General features: G+C 41.4%; 1 protein-coding gene across 10 annotated transcripts in view; it reads right to left on the reverse strand.

Annotated features, from left to right (window-relative positions):
• Positions 1–15,178, reverse strand: part of SOCS5 (suppressor of cytokine signaling 5) — a 75,875-nt gene extending 60,697 nt beyond the window's left edge. Inside the window, exon 1 of one of the 10 annotated variants that reach the window (XR_016395447.1) lies at positions 4,096–4,360. The gene's annotated coding sequence lies outside the window, so the exon portion shown is untranslated. The other 9 variants (XR_016395452.1, XR_016395451.1, XR_016395449.1 and 6 more) reach the window with 9 other exon arrangements.
• Between the last annotated feature and the right edge of the window lie 2,703 nt (positions 15,179–17,881).

Below are 17,881 nucleotides of genomic sequence, written 5' to 3' on the forward strand. Positions count from 1 at the left end.
ATGCAATAGACGTGAAGAAAAGGTCTGCATGTCTAAGTTCTACAGAATTCCTAAAAGCATGTCATGAGGCCAAAAATGGCCAACAAATTGTAATAATTTCATAATCTTTATTAAAATAATTTATCAGAAGAAGATTAGGAGCTGGTCACTCTCAAACATTAAAATTCTGTATCAATGAAAGAAAAAAAATGACTGGAAGCTTTTGATGGCGCCATGTAACTCTCTTAGCTCTGCTGGTTAGCATTACTTCAGAGTAAAGGGATGTATTTATCATCTGAAGTACCACCAACAGAATGCCTGCCTGAGATCTAAAACAAAATAGGAAAAAGCAACTACTGGCATAATAAAGATGCTTTTGAGCTATAACCTGTTTCTGATTTTAATCTCAAACCTGTAAAATGGGCTCAATTCAATGAAACTCTAAAAATAAGGGCAATTTTTAAATATTATGTGATATACATTTTTAAAATAACTGAAATTAATGTTAAAAAAAAAAGAGGTCTAAAAAAAAGTAAGCTCATGTGTGACAGCTGGTAAGAAGCTACGTGGAGGTACAGATGGTAAAGATGTGTGAGAAGGAAAGACCACAAAAACGTGGTTGAATAAAAGTTAAGAGGACTGTAAACGGAAGACGAGCTGCTATAAAATCAACTGCAGAACCTGATAAGGAAGAACTCCAGAATATCCAGGAGAAGAAATTCACCACTGTCACCATAAAGCACATTTGCTAAACCACATGTTCTTGAGACTAACTAGGCCTGGACTACAGCAAATCAAAAAGAACGAAACATTACAAAATTGGAGCTAAGCAAATTTTATCACTAAAACCTAACAGTTTAATGAATGAAGTCATCAAAATATTCATTTAACAGAAAACAAGGTTCAGTGATTTTCTCAAGGTTCCATTGGGAGAAGGGGTTTGCAAATAATAATAGACCTTATAAAGCCCTGGTTTCCTCAGCTAAGTTTAACCAGTAGGACTCCAGAACTCACTGTATTTTCAGTAGAATATCTGCAAATCAATTATTAACATTTTAATTCTAGAATAATGAAACTGCAACAGGGTCTCCCAATGACATTCAGAAAAACAGCCACCTTCACTCTACCTTGATAGGTACACCTAATTCAAGGTCCAAGGTGAGCAGAGTAAGGACTAAAAAAAATAATAAATGAGGGCATCATTTGCACTAAGTGCCCCTTAAAGCAGACTGTTATTTATAAAATAAATATGATAAATACTGATCATGTATTTATCTGGGAATTTTCTGTAGCCACAAAGTGACTTCGTTAACAGCAAGGAAACAAATAAGCATACAAGTACCTGTACATACCTAATGAACATGACAAATAATATCTAATATTTGTTGCACCCTTTCTCTGTGTTAAGGAAACACTTTTAATCCTCACCAATACCCTATTGAGGTGGGTACTTTTATTAACCTCACTTTACATGTGAGGAAACCTAGGTACATAATGGTTAAATAACTTGCCAAGGATCATAACGTTAATTATACAAATCCAGTCTTTCCTACAACTATGATCAAAATCATGTTTTCATAAGTATCATGTAATTCTACTACTGCTCTTTGCAAAGGTACCAAAATCCCTTTTAACATAACAAACCCCCCACACTTCCTTAAAATAATAATTTTTGTATAATTTATCTTGAAAATACTAGAGCCTTTTGAATTCTGAGAAATTTTTAAGCAATTAATTTTTAGCATAAAATTTAAAGCACACTAGCCTACTCTAAGAAGTTCATCTAATACTTCAATCTAGATGACAGTTTGTCTCTTCCCAATGAGAGGGGAACATCAGCACTTCCACTAACACTGCAGCATACTGTTTTAAACTGTGCAATAAAAGCTCATCTTGCTTTATGTCATTTCATGCATAAAAGTAGTCAACCCAAACTTCCCCATCCTTGGAAGGGAACAACATCACCCATAATCCTAAAACCACTTACAGTTGGCACTAGAATGCTTTAGAAATAAACAATGTGAATGTCATAAAGTAGAAAAACCCTGGACTAGAGTTCAGAGACCTGCCCACCAATCCTGGCTCATCGCTAGCTAGAATTTTAGTCCCTTCCACTGGTCTGGGTCTCGGTCTCCTGATCTGCAACATAATCATATCCATGGTCTACTCTTCCAGCTCTAAAAGAAATGTGACTCATACACATACATCTTTTTTCCAAGCTTCCCATTCTCATTCTGTTTAGTTATTACCACTACTTTGCAGGCATTAAGCGTTATTTTCCCTCAGTTCTACAATGGGAGAAAACAGCCCATTCTAAACAAAGGTGATAGGAGAAAGCCTTCCTGACCACTGGTTTGCCATAGATGAGTCTGAAGGTGCATAATGTAAAAGCTATTATAATGTTAAAAGGTGTTAGGTTTCAATATTTTAGGCTACTATTTTGTGTGCCAGTACATTCTCCCTAAAGACGGACAGTAAAATTCAAGGACAATAGGGAGAAAAAATTTAATTATCCATTATTTATTCAATAACTAAGAAGGTGCCAACTGAATATATTAACACCTTTTCGCAGATATTTTTCTCTGATGAATTACATTTTACAGCAAAGGGAAAATACAATCTACAAAATTTTCTCATACATGTTTAAGTGCTCCCTTTAAAAAAAAAGCTTTTATTCTGTAAATTGTGAGGAATTAGTAAGGTAACATATATGATTAAGAAAAGATTAAAAAGCTAGCTGTGCAATTCTTAGCTTCCTCTTCTCAGTGACATGAAGAACCTCCGTGGGCTGCCACAGAGGTGGATTCTGTGGACCAACCCTGGTATGCATTTTCTATGTTCTCAACTCTCAAGAGCATTATGCAAATACACGATTATTAAAATTAAACTAAGCATCTGACATTAAGATTCCCAAATTTGCATACTGCTTTCTAGAGCTGCTAGCTTACCAACATCTTCCCAGTCCAACACTTTAAAAAGTTAAAATTGCATGACCTTGTAAAGAAACAATTAAAAGCAAGGGAAAGAAAGCATGTGAATTACTTATTAATCTTCTAGAATAAAAGCCAGTAGCAAACTGTAATAATACAGTCCAGTCTAAATGTTAAATTGGAAGTAAGCCACTGCTATGGATGGAGAGACCTGAAGAAAGGATCTTCAGCAGATGGAGAAGCTGCTACAAGAATTTCAAGGTGCAGTTTGCGAATTTCCAGCAAAACTAGTAACTGGTAAAACACCATCGAACGCATACATACCTTTTAAAATAAAAGATAACTGCCAAGGTCCACCTTTTGGTTGGAATGCCGAAAGAAAACGTCAGAAATCACCTCGTGACTCCAATACCCCGGCCTCTCAAAGTTCAGAACCAAGCAAGTTGTGTGCTTAAACTGCTTCTGAGCATCCTTTTTAAAATGCAACTCCCTCTCCAGAAAGTCATTTCGCTTCAGCTGCTTGAATCCCCAAATCCCAGCACCAAAGAATCTTAGGACCCCAAGTAGTTGCAGAGAGTCTTCCAGCGCCCGCCTGCGCATCCCTTTCCACCTCGGGTTAAACTCCGGAGGTGCTCCAGTCACTTCCCCCATCCAAGCTCCCCATCCAAGCTCCCCAGTTCCCTCTATCATCTCCGGATGAACCTCTCTTCTCGTCGACCTTGAGGACCCCCGGATTGGAGCCTTAGAGCCCCAAGTGACTTGGCGGGTGCCCCCTCCCCTGCAACGCGCGCAAATGCCCCACAGTCTCCGGTGACCTCCCCCCCGATTCACCACGACCCAGATCACGAACGCCCTCCGGCTAGCCCGGAGCGACCCCCTTCCTCTTAGGGGCCCTACGTTCCTCCAACCAGAAAAACAATTCAACGAAATGCATCAAGAGCCCACTGAGCGCAAGCTCCCACTACGCGCCGCACGGTCTGCACGGGGCTCGCGGCCCGGGTCCGCCGTCCCCCGCCCTTCGTCCTCTTCTCGGCCAGAGGGCCGGCGCTGCCTCCGCCCGGGGTGTGGAGGCGCCGGCCGGAGGCGGACTGCGCCGGGCGCGAGCACCGGGGGCCGAAGAGGCGGCCGCTAACGGCTGTGCGGGGGCCAGGGAGCACTCAAGGGCCGGGCCACCGGGGACACTCACCGGTCGGGGCGCGCGGGGCGGCCTCATCCAGGGGCACCTGCGGCCAAGCAGGACGGGCCCGGACGGCGCAGTCACCGAGAGGGCGAGTCCGCCCGCCCGCCGGTCCCGTCCCGTTCCCTCCGACTGCCCGAGCGGGCGCAGTCTCGCTTCCTCCGGACGGAGTCCGGGGACCCCCAGCTCCGCCGGATGCCCCCGCCAAGCCCCCACCCCTTTCCCCGGCCACCTCCCCCTCTTCACCCTTTTCCCCTCCCCCTCCCCCCAACCCCCACCGGAATGGAAAATACCTCCTGGGGCGGGGGGCGGCGGGGGCACGCCTCTCTGAAGGGCAGCCTACCGTGACCAATAGCAGACGGGGCTCTGGAGGGGCGGGATTCCTAACGGCCAATCCGAAGGCGTGTAGGTGAGGGCCGAAGGAGGGAGGCAGGGAGCGAGAGCGGGGAGGCCCGGGAGTCAGGGAGGTCCGGCCGCTCGGGTGCGCGCCGTGCGCGGCTGCCATTTTGGAGTCGGGCCGCTGCGACGGCGGCCGGGTCCGGCCCGGGGGAAAGGGAGGAGCCAGTCAGGTGGGAGAGAGGGGGTCACGTGGGCTTGAGAGGCGGGATAAGGCGGGCTGCGGCCGGAGGGGAGGGGTTGGCGGCGGCGAGTCACGGGGGCTGAAGAGGGTCACGTGGTCGGAGAAGGTCCAGAGGTGGGCTTGGGGGCGGAAGGTCAACCTTGAGGTGGGAGAAGTAGGAAAGCTTTGTCCCTGGTTTCAACTCTGTTAGGGAGAAGGAAAGGAAAAATGTTGAATGGAGGGCGTGAGTGCCCGGTCGGAAACTGTGAATGAGTCTCCCTAGCTCCCTCCAGCAAGGAGCCTCCCTGTTACTAAATTCCAAGATCCACGGGAACCAGGGCACTTCGTTTAATTCAAGCATTCCCATCCCCACTCCCAGCTGTCACAAACGTGACTCAATGATCAGATGGAGGAGTGTCTCCCACTTTTTGCTTGCACTTTGTATGGAAGGGCCCCCGCCCTAGAAATGGCTGAAAGAATAAAAGCGTAGTTGAGGCATTGTGCAGACGCCAGGACAGGCCATCTGGCCTTATAGAAGCCTTGTCGTCATTCACAAATTTACCTAACACTTCTGTGTTAGACATACCCCTGATCGTATTACAACGTCTCCAGACAGAACAAAACAAAGTTGACTATGAGACCCTGTCTAGTTCTCATCCTTATTTCAATTCATGCTTCCAGTACAGGCTAAATTATACTCCTTACTAACCCACTGAAAGTGCTTCTCTTAAGGCTACCAGTGACATCCATATGATCGAGTTCAAGGATCACTTTTTCGTTCTTATATGATCTCTTTTGCAGTTGATTCTATGGACTACATCCTTTTTCTCCTCCCCAACGTACCCCTCACCCCAGTTTACCTAAGACCATAAACCCTCAGATTGTATTTCTCTTCAGTTAACCTTTATAAATCGGTTCTGGGTTGGCTTTTTAAGAGAGTCCCAGGATCTGATCCTCAGTTGGTGCATAGTCATTCTACTGCACACTAGGTGGTCTAACCACTTTGGTGGCTGAGTGTACCTTTAATGAGATCCCCATCTGCATACCTAAGTGCTTTTGGATATCTCCACTTGAATCTAATCTTGACATATCCAAATCAGAGCTCAAATACCTACTAAGAAGACCGCAAACCTGCTCCTTCCCATCTGTTCTTTATCTTCTTTGATGACATTACCATTCATTCACTTAAGCACACCAGAATCTGCGAGCAGTCCTCCAGGCTACTCCCTCACAGCTGCAACACTTCCCTACCCCTTTGAACTTCATCATGCTGATTATATTTACTAAATGCCCTTTTGTCTCAATTTCTACAGCCACTGCCTCACCTGGGCCATTTATTCATTAGCCCAGTATTTACTAAGCATTTTACAATGTGCCAGGCATTTTTTGAGGTGCTCAGGATATAGTGGTAAACAAAAGGGACAAAGTTCCTGAGTAGGGTGAGACAAAGCATATATGAGTAAAGTAGCAAATAAATAATTCAGGGGTGATACCCCAGTGCTCATAGCAGCACTATTTACAATAGCCAGGACATGAAAGCAACCTAAATGTCCATCAACAGAGGAATGGATAAAGAAAATGTGGTACTATATACAACGGAATATTACTCAGCCATAAAGAGGAACGAAATTGGGTCATTTGTAGAGACGTGGATGGACCTAGAGAATGTCGTACAGAGTGAAGTCAGAGAAAAACAAATATCATATATTAACGCATATTTGTGGAATCTAGAAAAATGGTACAGATGATCTTATTTGCAAAGCAGAAATAAAGACACAGATGTAGAGAACAAATGTATGGATACCAAGGGGGTAAGGGGGTGGTGGTGGGAGGAATCGGGAGATTGGGATTGACACATACCCATTATTGATATTATATATAAAATAGATAACTAATGAGAACATACTGTATAGCACAGGGAACTCTACTTAGTGCACTGTGGTGACCTAAATGGGAAGGAAATCCAAAAAAGAGGTGATATATGTATATGTATAGCTGATTCACTTTGCTGTACAGAAGAAACTAACACAACATTGTAAAGCAACCTATACTTCAATAAAAATTTAAAAAATAAAATAAGCTATATTTCTTAAGGAAAAAAATAATTCAGGGGTGATATGTGCTGTAAAGATCTCCCCCCACCCCAGAAAAACAGGGAAACCGGCAAGAACCTCCCGAAGTTGTTGCCCAGCTCTTCACCTCAATCTCCCCCACCCCGCTCCCCCATGCCCCTCAGCCTCCCCACCCTGCTCAACACCTTTTCATCCTTTCCTCTTATTCTTGAAGAAAAGATAGCCCTGATCCTTTCAACTGGAGTGATTTTCTTTCCTTTCATCTGCCAGGACTTCCCTCTATCTTTATGTTACAGCTGCCTTAATACAAATCCCCCGACTAGGAGATAAGCTACTTTGAGGGCAGGGATCACACCTTATACATTTTTATGCCTCCACAGGGCCTTGGCTCAGAATAGGTGCTCACAAAATGCATGTTGAAATGAACTGGTGAATCCCCTGACCCCTGAATCAGGCTGCCACAGAAGCATCTCCAGCTCAATCAGAGTGGAAGGTCAGTGAGCTCATCTATTAGAGTGTAGAGGCAGTTATGCCTCATGGCAGGGGGCAGGGTAATAATGAAGGAGATTACCTCTGTTGGTCCCTTCCAGGCCTGGGATTCCATGATGCTGTGCCCCATGTCGCGCAGGAGTTGCATCATAAGCACTACTTTACTTGACAGTGCCTAGTACATGTGGGCAATTTAAAAGTATTCTTTGTTTCTGATGACGAGCTTCAAACCCAGAGCACTCTGGGTGAATTGCCAGGAGAGGCTCTGCAGGAGAAGGATTGCAGTTGCCACTTGACTCTATTTCCAGGCCCTTGGGTATTGCACCCCAACAGGGAGTGAGATGATGCCAGTTCCGTCATAGTCATTGTAATTAAACCCAAGTTCTGGCAAAGGGCGGTGCGTAATTATGAAGTATTATTATGGTTTTTATCATTATTAGGCACCCAGCTGCCCAGCCCAGAAAACCACAGTAGTAAAACACAGAGAAGCCAAGCTCCTCTCCCAGCTGGCATGAATCAATACCAGGTGTATTGGCACACAGTCCTGCAGCTCTGCTCATCAAAATGAGACCTTCTGTCCCCTCTTTTTGGCAAGATAAAATTTTAAATGAATGAAAAGAGGAAATGTAAAGAAAGACCTTGCCACCACCTCTAAATGGAGTTCCTTTTTTCCATGTCCCCTGAATGATCTCTTCTCATCTACGTATTTATTGTGTAAATCTTTTTCAACTTTATCCTTGACCTGCCAGCTTTCTAAACATCATTCTACAATGTCTCCAGAGGATGTATTAGTTAGGGTGGGAGTACAGAGTGCAGAAAAGAGTGCTTTTACTTTCAAGAAACTTATAATACAGACTAAATAATTCAGCAAATATAGTCAGGCTTGACAAGGCATCTGCCTTTTATTGAGCGCCTACTCAATGCCATACTTGGCATTTTCACATATGCTAACTGACTTGATCCACACCACCCTGCAAGGTGGGTTTTATTATCCTTATTTTCTTCAAGGTCTCAAAGACTTAGTGACAGAACTGAGATTCTAACATAAATATGCAAATTTGGTGACTGTATACTCATGGTAGATGTGTCCACACTGGGAGATGAATATAGGTATCAGATACCACCTCCTTCTGTCAAATTAAAAATGGTTTTTTGAACAAAATAGATTTTAAGCTGAGCATTGAAAGGACAATTCAGAAGTGATGCTGAGGGAATGGTGCCAAACAAGGAGGCCAAATTGGCCATAAGCCTAAAATCAATCAATAAGGAGAAAGATTTCTTGTTCAGCGATGAGTCATATTATATTCTTCAAGTACCTTTATTATCTCAGTTCTTCCAAATGAGGAAGTCAACCCAGGTGGTACAAGGGTGGGCTGAGGATGGAGGAGGGTGGTTTGGGGAGGGAATAAGTTTTCGAATGGAGAACTCCCAAATGGCCCATAAACTGGCACATTGGGCACTGGCTTCTGAAACAACTGGAACCATGGCAGCTTTCTCTGCTGCTTATCAGTTGTTTTTAACTGATGTATGTAGAACAATTTCTCATTCTCTTATTTTTTCTAAAACAATTGATTAACACATTTTTAAAAACTATTTAGCACTATGTTGTACAAGGCAGTTCACTTCTATTTTTAGTGGGTTTTTTTTCAAGGAGTTTAAGATTCAATAAAATGAACCTGTTTAAAGTGTACAGTTTGATCTGTTTTGAGACACGTATACCCTTGTAACCACTACTGTAATCATGAAATAGAAAATTTACATCACCCCCCCAAAATTTCCCTTGTGCTCTTTTTGCAGTTGGAATTTTAATACAACTTATATTTTGGTTACTCTAAATCTAGATTGCCAGCTTCAACCTTGCTTTCAGATTCTAGGCCCATACTTTTAGCTACCTACTTGACATATCTACCTGGATACTACACACAGGTACCTCAAATCAAACAGGACGAAAAGATAAAGCAAGTGCTTTATCTTAGCTACAAGAAAACCTCCATCTCCTACTTCCAATACCCTTCTCAAATCATTTTTCTGTATTCTTCAATTTGGCTGAGGTAGTCGTCATCTACTGAGTCATATAAGCTAGAAAATTAAAAAAATAATCTTCACTCTTCCCTCTCTTCAACCTCCCAAAAAAGTGATTCTACGTCACACAAACATTTTGTAATCAGTCCTTTCCATTTCCAGTATCCTCATTCAGACACATCTCCCTTGCATGATAACATAAAATCTCCTGACTAGTTTCTTCATGATCCAATTCATCATCCGATCTGCCACTCTAATTTTCTTTTGAAAACCCAGATCTGACTGTTTAAAACCTCTACATTCAGAGACTGCCCAACTGCATACAAAGTGGCACTGAAAATCTTTCACCGTACGGTCCCAACCTCCCCTCCTGGATTCCTCTGCTCCCTGCCACATAAAGCGTGCTATACATTTTCATCTTTCTGTGCATTTTCTCAGATCTCTGTCTGAAATGTGCCTCTTCCTCCACCGGGAAACTCCTCCAACTTTCACAGCCCCATTTATATGACTTTCCTCGGTAAAGTCTTCTCAGACCTCTCCAGATAAAAATAGTCTTTCTGTTTGTTACACTTGACCTCCCACAGCATGCTGCACATACATTTATCACACTGAACAGACAGAGTGGCGAAATAGAACAGGAGAGCTGAGTCAGAAGATCTGGGTCTAACTTAAAAATCTCATTCACCACTTGCTGTGTATCTGAGGCAAGTCACATAACCTCTCTGAACCTCAGTTATTTAATCTATAAAATTGGGATAACACATAATAATAACCCCCTCATAAGACTCTTCTGGTGATTAAATGAAATAATTATAAATGTGAATGTGATTTGCACTATACAGATATTAGAGCTATAATAACAAAGCTGTATCTTCTGATATATTGTGAGCTCCTAGAGTGCAAAACCAGCATCTGGTTATCTTTATATCCCTTCTACCTAACATAATGCTCAGACCTGCCTGTTGCCTAGACTGGTTTATGACATAAGTTACCATTTCTTGCAGAATCATATTCTCTCTGTTTACTCTCTTAGCCTACTTCGTACAATATAAAAGCCAATCATGACATCCTCATTTCTTTTTATAATTGTTTATTGCCTTTATAATTAAATAGTTTCATCAAAAGGTCTCTGAGGAAATGGAATATATAGTCTATCCATGATTAATTTTAAATGCCTTTATTTTTATTCAACAAAAACTTTTTAGAGCCATTAAATGCCAGCCCTGTTCTAGGCACTGGTCATCCAGAGGCTAACAAGAGCCTTCACAGAACTTACATTAGAGTGGGGACAGTAAGCACAAACCAACAAATAAAGATGTTAATCTGTAGAGTCAAAGGTGCTACAGATAGAACAATGTTGAGGGTGGGGCTGATGGAACAGGAGTGGTCAGAGAAAGCCTCCCTGAGAAAGTGGCCTTTGAGCATCAGTAATGAAGAGACAATCCTACAGAAGGAAGGAGGAATAGCCTTCCAGACAGAGGGAAGAGCACAGACAGAGGCCCTGAGACAGGAGAAGGCAAAGGAGATGTGAGGAACTGAAAGAAGGCCGACATGGTGTGGAGGAAGGGAGGGGTAGTGGTAGGAGGTGAAGTCAAAGAAGCAGACAGGGCTTGGAAGGGCAGGGTAAAGAGTTTAAATTGTATTCTAATTGAAATAGAAACCTCTGAAGGATTTTAAGCAGGAGTATGATATGATTTGATTGTTTTTTAAAAGGATCTCCCTAACTACATATGGAGAATGTGTTCTGGGGGCGATGGGAGAGAGGATCAGAAAGCAGCCTAGTGATTTTGGTCCAGACTAGAGATGGTGGTGGTCTGGATTAGGGTGGTAGCCTGAAGACTGTAAAGAGTAGTAGGTTTGGGTGTATGTTTGGCAGATAGAATTGACCAGTCTAACTGATGGATTTAGTGACAGTGAGTGAGGGAAAGACATTAAAGATCACTCTTAGGATTAGGAGCTAAGCAGTGAGGTGGATAAAAGTTCAGTTTACTGAGTTGACACAGTGCCTACGGAGGCGCTGTGTTAGGCTCTGAGAATACAAAGCCCACTAAGACACAGTACTTGCTCTCAAAAAACCCAGGCTAGTGGGGAGGTCTGCCTCCTACCCCGGTGATTTCTGTGGGATGTTTTAAGCACAGTGTCAGAGCTCTGCACTGAGAGTGTCAGGAAGGAGCTCCCGTGTCCCCTGCATTGGCCCCTAGTCTAGTCCAGCTAAGTGAACCAGGAGGCCTACTCTCTTGGGAAGATAACGGGCACTTTCTTGGCTTTTGTGAATATGTGCAGCAATCCACATTCTAGATAAAGCTTTAATTTAACTCTTTATGAATAACTTTCCATAGTTGTCAGCAGCATCTTCCAGGATCTTGGATTTTTTTTTTTAAGAGAAGAGGAAGGAAGGATATGGAAAAACAGCCAGTAGGTTAAAGATGCTGGACAGAAGCAAGGTGCTCAGCTAACAGGAATGGGAATCAGTATGGTCTGAGCTTCTGCTGTACCCACCTACTCGTTCCAGGCCAACAGTAGACCTTTGGTTGACGATGAATTCAGATTTCTTCTTCTTTTTATTGTAATTGTAACTGGAACTTTTATGAGGTTACCATATGACTCCTGAATGACTTTTCTCAAGCTTTTCTCTTTCTGGTATTTATTTAATTTTTAATATTTGACCAGCTGATATATTCACATGTTTCAAAAATCAAAACGAAATTAAAAGGTATATGGTGAAAAGCCTCCCTCCCACCTTGCTTCTTCCACCCCATTCTCCATGCCCACCCACCCTCACAGGTCAAGATAACTATTTATATTGTTTTCCCATGTGTCCTTACAGTGTTTCTTCACACAAGTACAAGCAATTCTTCTTTCTTCTCTTCCTCCCTTCTTACACAAGAGGTGGCATATTATATCTCCTGATCTGCGTCTTGCTTTCCCTCTGACAACGTCTCTTGGAGACCTTTCATGTCGGTACTAAGAGAGCATCCTCGTTCTTTTAAACAGCTGCATAGCATTACACTACAGTTTATTTAACCATTCCCCTATTGATGAACGCTTGGGCTGCTTACAATCTTTGCTGTTTGTTACAAACAATGCCGTGATGAATAACCTGACACGTATGTCTGTAGCTTTATCCGTAGGATAAATCCCCAGAAGTCTCCCAAACACTTTAATAAAATCTTCTAAAGGAATATTCTAAGGTGGTATGACTAGATTTCCAAAGTAGAACCTTAGCTTTCCAAGGATTAACTCTCACGTTCCATTAAGAATAGTTCCTCATTCGTTGGCCTGTAAATTATATCCTTGTATTTTTTCCAAAAAGGAATTTTTTAAAATAAATTTATTTATTTGTTTATTTTTGGCTGCATTGGGTCTTCATTGCTGTGCACGGGCTTTCTCTAGGTGCGGCGAGCGGGGGCTACTCTTTGTTGCAGTGCGGGGGCTTCTCACTGCAGTGGCTTCTTGTTGCGGAGCACGGGCTCTAGGTGCGCGGGCTTCAGTAGTTGTGGCTCGCAGGCTCTAGAGCGCAGGCTCAATAGTTGTGGTGCCCGGGCTTAGCTGCTCCGTGGCATGTGGGATCTTCCCGGACCAGGGCTCGAACCCGTGTCCCCTGCATTGGAGGGTGGATTCTTAACCACTGCGCCACTAGGGAAGCCCCAAAAAGGAAAATTTTTAAATATTTAATCTTTCTCCTGCAACCAGTAATAGCTGGCATAATGTTTTATAAAAGAAGAAAAAAGAATAAAATTCAGCTTGATTATGCCCCAGTTAATGAATTTTAAGCTCTAGAAAATACTTGAGTTTTCTTAATTCAACCTATAGAAGCATCTCTAGAAAGAAGTCTCAGATGGGATTGATGGGTTTGGAGTTGAGAACTTGTAAGGTATACACTGCCCCAAACAGCTCTAGTGCTACCCTAGCCCCAGGGTCAAATATCCTTCAGCCATTTTTTATTAGCACCCCTTTACATTTCTCTTTGTAATTCTTCAGTTTTCCATAGTTGCTTTTGGAAAATAGGTTTAATGGCTTGGTGAAATGGGTAGACTTCGGTAAATGTGCTTTATAACTGAGCCATGTAAAGTAAGTATCCTGTCCTTACACTAGCCACCACTCATATTTTTTCTTATTTATTAGATTCCAGATACATGAGACCAGGATGGAAGACTCCTAGGGCACTTAATTTACATGAAATATTTAGGAGAGCATGTACAGATGTAGAAATATGTACAAGTAATGTGTCAGTGAGAGCTGCCATTTAAAAAATATGTGTATACATCTTAAGAAGATAGCCCGTCCATATTACTATCATTATTAGAAAATAAAATTATCTTTCCACACAGAACTTCTCTTTGGTTCCGTTTTATGTGTGGGGAGGTTTGTTTATTTGCTTGTTCATTTTAATTGTAGCATGAAAGGAAGTATTTAAAAACAAACCATGAGGGACTTCCATGGTGACGCAGTGGTTAAGAATCCGCCTGCCAATGCAGGGGACATGGGTTCGAGCCCTGGTCCAGGAAGATCCCACATGCCACAGAGCAACTAAGCCCGTGGGCCGTGACTACTGAGCCTGCATTCTAGAGCCTGCGAGCCACAACTACTGAGCCCGTGTGCCGCAACTACTGAAGCCTGCACACCTAGAGCCCGTGCTCCGCGACCAGAGAAGCCACTGCAATGAGAAGCCCGTGTACTGCAACGAAGAGTAGCCCCCACTTGCTGCAACTAGAGAAAGGGTGTAGCAACTAGAGAAAGCGTGTAGCAACGAAGACCCAACACAGCCAAAAATAAATAAAAAAATAAATTTATTAAAAGAAAAAAAAAAACCATGAAATTGACAAGTTTCAGCCAACAGCCATCTAGAAAGCGTTCCTTAGCTCTAAAGCTCTCTTCCTCAGAAATCACAAAATCTACAAATTGTAGAACTAGAAGTGTACAATCTCTCTGAAGAGTATCTAGTCCCAGCTCTAACTGAAACTATCTTCAATTTTTTAAATGTCTCACATGAGGATTCTACAGTCTCTCTTTTGGCCATTACGTCCCCCCCCCCACTTTTTTGTTTTTAAATTAATTAATTTTTAAATTCCTTCTCATATATTTTGGTTTCTGTATTTGCAATATTTATCCTTCAAGTTTTCATTAAGCACTAACTCTTCTATGTGAACATTAGGAAATGTCAATTATACATTCTCCTTTTTTCTCTTCAGCTGGTAAGACTTGGACTCTGTCTTTAGGGGATAGCCAGAATTCCTGCTTAAGTGAGGAATAACAGTAGATAAAATTATTTGTGCATCTGGTCCCTGAGTATTTGTAGAGAACATCAGTTCCACTGACCACACTCTAATTTTGTTCTGGGGACTCTGGTCCTCCATACTCTCAGGGCTTGGACAGAATAGCGATATCTCTACCCCCATGCCTCAGGGGTGAAACATGTGACCTTGGTCTAGGTCATCAGTATATCCTATTCCCTGGTCACAGTGATCCATTCTAGATCTACTAGAAAAGTTGGCTCTGGATTTGAACCTAGAGGTAAGTAGCAGCTTGCATCCATATTGGGTACACGAGGTGAGAGATTGCCCAAGAATGGAGCCAATGTTGAAGATGCTGAATTGAGAAATGGAGAGAGAGAAACCAAGTCCTAGGTCATACTGTTTGAGCACTGGATCAAGCTTCACCTGAACCAGATACTCTAAATTATTCAGTTACATGAGCCAGTAAATTTACCTTTTTGACTAAACTACTTTGGATTATGTTTTTCACCTCTGGAGAGCAAAGGATTTTTAGTTGATGCAACATCTTCAAACAAAATTAGACAAATTAAACTCACGTTGTTCCCACGGTTTGCCAAATCACATGATTTCCCCAGCTAATACACAGACTCCTTTCTTCTTGCATCTAGAGTGAATCTACCCTTGCAGCATACCTGTCTAGACACCAAACCAGAATTCTCTTCCCCTTCCCCTAAAGACTCCTCCAGTTCTATGTTTAAACCCAGCCCACTGGTGAAGTTAAAGAAAGAAGGGAACAGATGGCAACCTGATTCATATTCCTCTTATAGGGAATTAAGCCAATGTATTTTGGGGGTCAGTTCCAGTTCAGTTTCAGCAGTGAATGAGAGTTGTTTGAATCCATTTCTGGTTTAGGCCTGTAATCGTCTGCAGTAATCCAAAGTCCTTCACAAGGAGAAAATATTGGGGGGAGTTAAAATTTTGTTCCAGTTTGACAGAACTATGTAACGTAGAATCAAGTTGCACCCGTCTTGTTAGGCATTTTGTGCTAAAAGAGGTAGCATATGGGCAGGAGAGGGAGGTGATTAATAGTATACTTAATACGAAAATAATCAGCCTAGACTGCATCCGTAATAAGCTGTGTCATAAAATCTACTCTTTGGATTTGTTTTTAATGTTTCTAATCCACATGAGAGCATATTTTGAAATATCGTATAGTATCCACCCAATCACTAAAAGATAGGTTGAAACATACTTTGAAAATTTTGCCTCTTTTAGAGGAGCAAGTGTCTTGTAGGTGAAACATTTATGGCCTGAGTTTGAAAATATTTTCTAATTAAAATGATAGTCTGTCAATATCTCAAGGCACTAAGACTTAGTGAACAATTTGGGGACATTGATTATCCTCTAAAATAAAAAGTAAAAATCTAGGTTTAGAATATCAACTGGACCTTTATATATATATATATATATATATATATATATATATATATATATATAATCATTATATATTTATAATATAAATAATTTCAAGACACTTACAGAATGCTCAGCTTGTTCCAGGATATTTTTTGTTAGTGGGTGGTATACAAACAAGAGATAGAAAGACAGATGCCATCTATATATTTTACAAAAACACCTCTTGCTGGTGCATGTGTAAGCAGGGAGTCAGATTTGACAAAATGTAAAGAGATGTCTTACAGATGGCACACGTGAGCAGAACAGCTCTTCCCAAACTGATGAGGCTGTAAAAGCGGTTGTCATGAGTATGTGCAAGTCTGTCACACCTGTTCTACAAGGAAGTTCCCACTCGTAAATATGAACCTTCAGAATCAGAACCCAAGGCTAGCTGAGCTTAGTTCAGTTTTCCATTAGTTCAAGAGAGACTATGACCACAAAAATGGATTGCGTGTCTTTTTGTGACTCTTCTGAAACTTTTATGTTTCCCCTGTCTCTGTGCTATTTGAGGTTAAAGTTTAAGATTAAAATCCTCTTACTTGGTCCTCGAAGAAATAACCATAATTAATCTTATAGCATTAAATTCATTGGTGATGTGCTTTGAAGGGGATAAACTCCTGCAAAAATAAACTGCAAAAAGGCTTGGATATACAGAATTTCAATGCTTCAAATGATGTAATTTTCTATAATATTTAGCATGCCAGTTTTAGTTTGGTATTTGTATAATAGGAGATTTCGAAGAAAAAGCTAAAGAGAGGCTAATTTGCTCGGTGGTGCTTCTGTTCTTTTGTTCTTTTAGAATCTAAAATTAACCAACATCTGCAGTGTCAACAGGGACTCCATATGGTATCCAAGTTTGTGCTTTTGCTAAATAATGCATTTGAGGCAATGTAATCTGAGAGGAATTCTGAGGTGATAATGAGTAGACTGTAGACTGCCTTATATTATATAGCACTTTATAGTTTCAAAATGATTTAACAACTAGGACCTTTTTTGATCCTCACAACAACATTAAGAGGCAACAAGATCAGGTATTTCTTCTTACTGTCGAACAGATGAGAAGACAGAGGTCCAAAGTATGGAAGAGAGATGTCCAGAGTCACAAACTCGGTGAGTAGCAGAGTGAGAATGAAACCCTGGCCATCTGGTTCCTAATCTAATGCCCTTTCTACCAAATTACTAGGATCAAGTTATTGACAACTCAAGTTAAAATAGCATGTTTTCCAAATAATAGATCCCACAAACAACTCTGTAGGGAAATGGAAAGGACTCAATACCAGAAACTAAATAATAAACATGTATGTTTAGTTTCCCAGAGTTTAATGGATTTCATTTGCTCAATTAAGCTCACAGATGATTTCCACTGAAGTTCATCCTGGTTACTCTTGTGATTTCCTATTTTACCTACCAAAAAATGTTTTCATCAAAATGCTTTTTCTTCTGTGAAATCATACCTCATAAATCTTTATTTGTCATATCTAGAAAATTCAAAAATTTTCCAGTCAGAGATGTTGGAACTAAGTGTTTTCCTGCCAGTAATAAATTATAATTTACATCTACCTGAGTTTTGAAACATTTTGTCTCAAGTCAAACTTCTGTAAATGTCTACATCGTAGCAATCATTCAGGATTTCTAGGACAAGAAAGAAAGTCGTTTAAAGTCAAAGAATTTATTAGCTTGTGACTGATACACAGGCATAAATTTAGAAGAACCCGATTTTTGAAAGCATAAATAACATTATTGCCAATCCACTTTACAGAAATTTCTAGCTATGTAATATTACCATTTCTACTTTTAAATGCAGAGAAATTCAGAGGCTTCCATTTCTTCAAAGTTGGAGGCTTAAAAATTACGAATGCTGGCATTCTTGAAGAGGAACACTGTGAGTTTGTTATAACAAAAGGTACTGGCGTTTGCAAACATTGATAGGCAGATAGCTTTCCAACAAGTGGAAACACAGAACTATACTGGCAACAGGAGCA

This window comes from Delphinapterus leucas, chromosome 13 (genome assembly GCF_059928025.1).
Source record: "Delphinapterus leucas isolate spDelLeu-1000000601 "Yukka" chromosome 13, BTC_Dleu_Yukka2, whole genome shotgun sequence".
NCBI classification, from domain to species: Eukaryota; Metazoa; Chordata; class Mammalia; order Artiodactyla; family Monodontidae; genus Delphinapterus; species Delphinapterus leucas.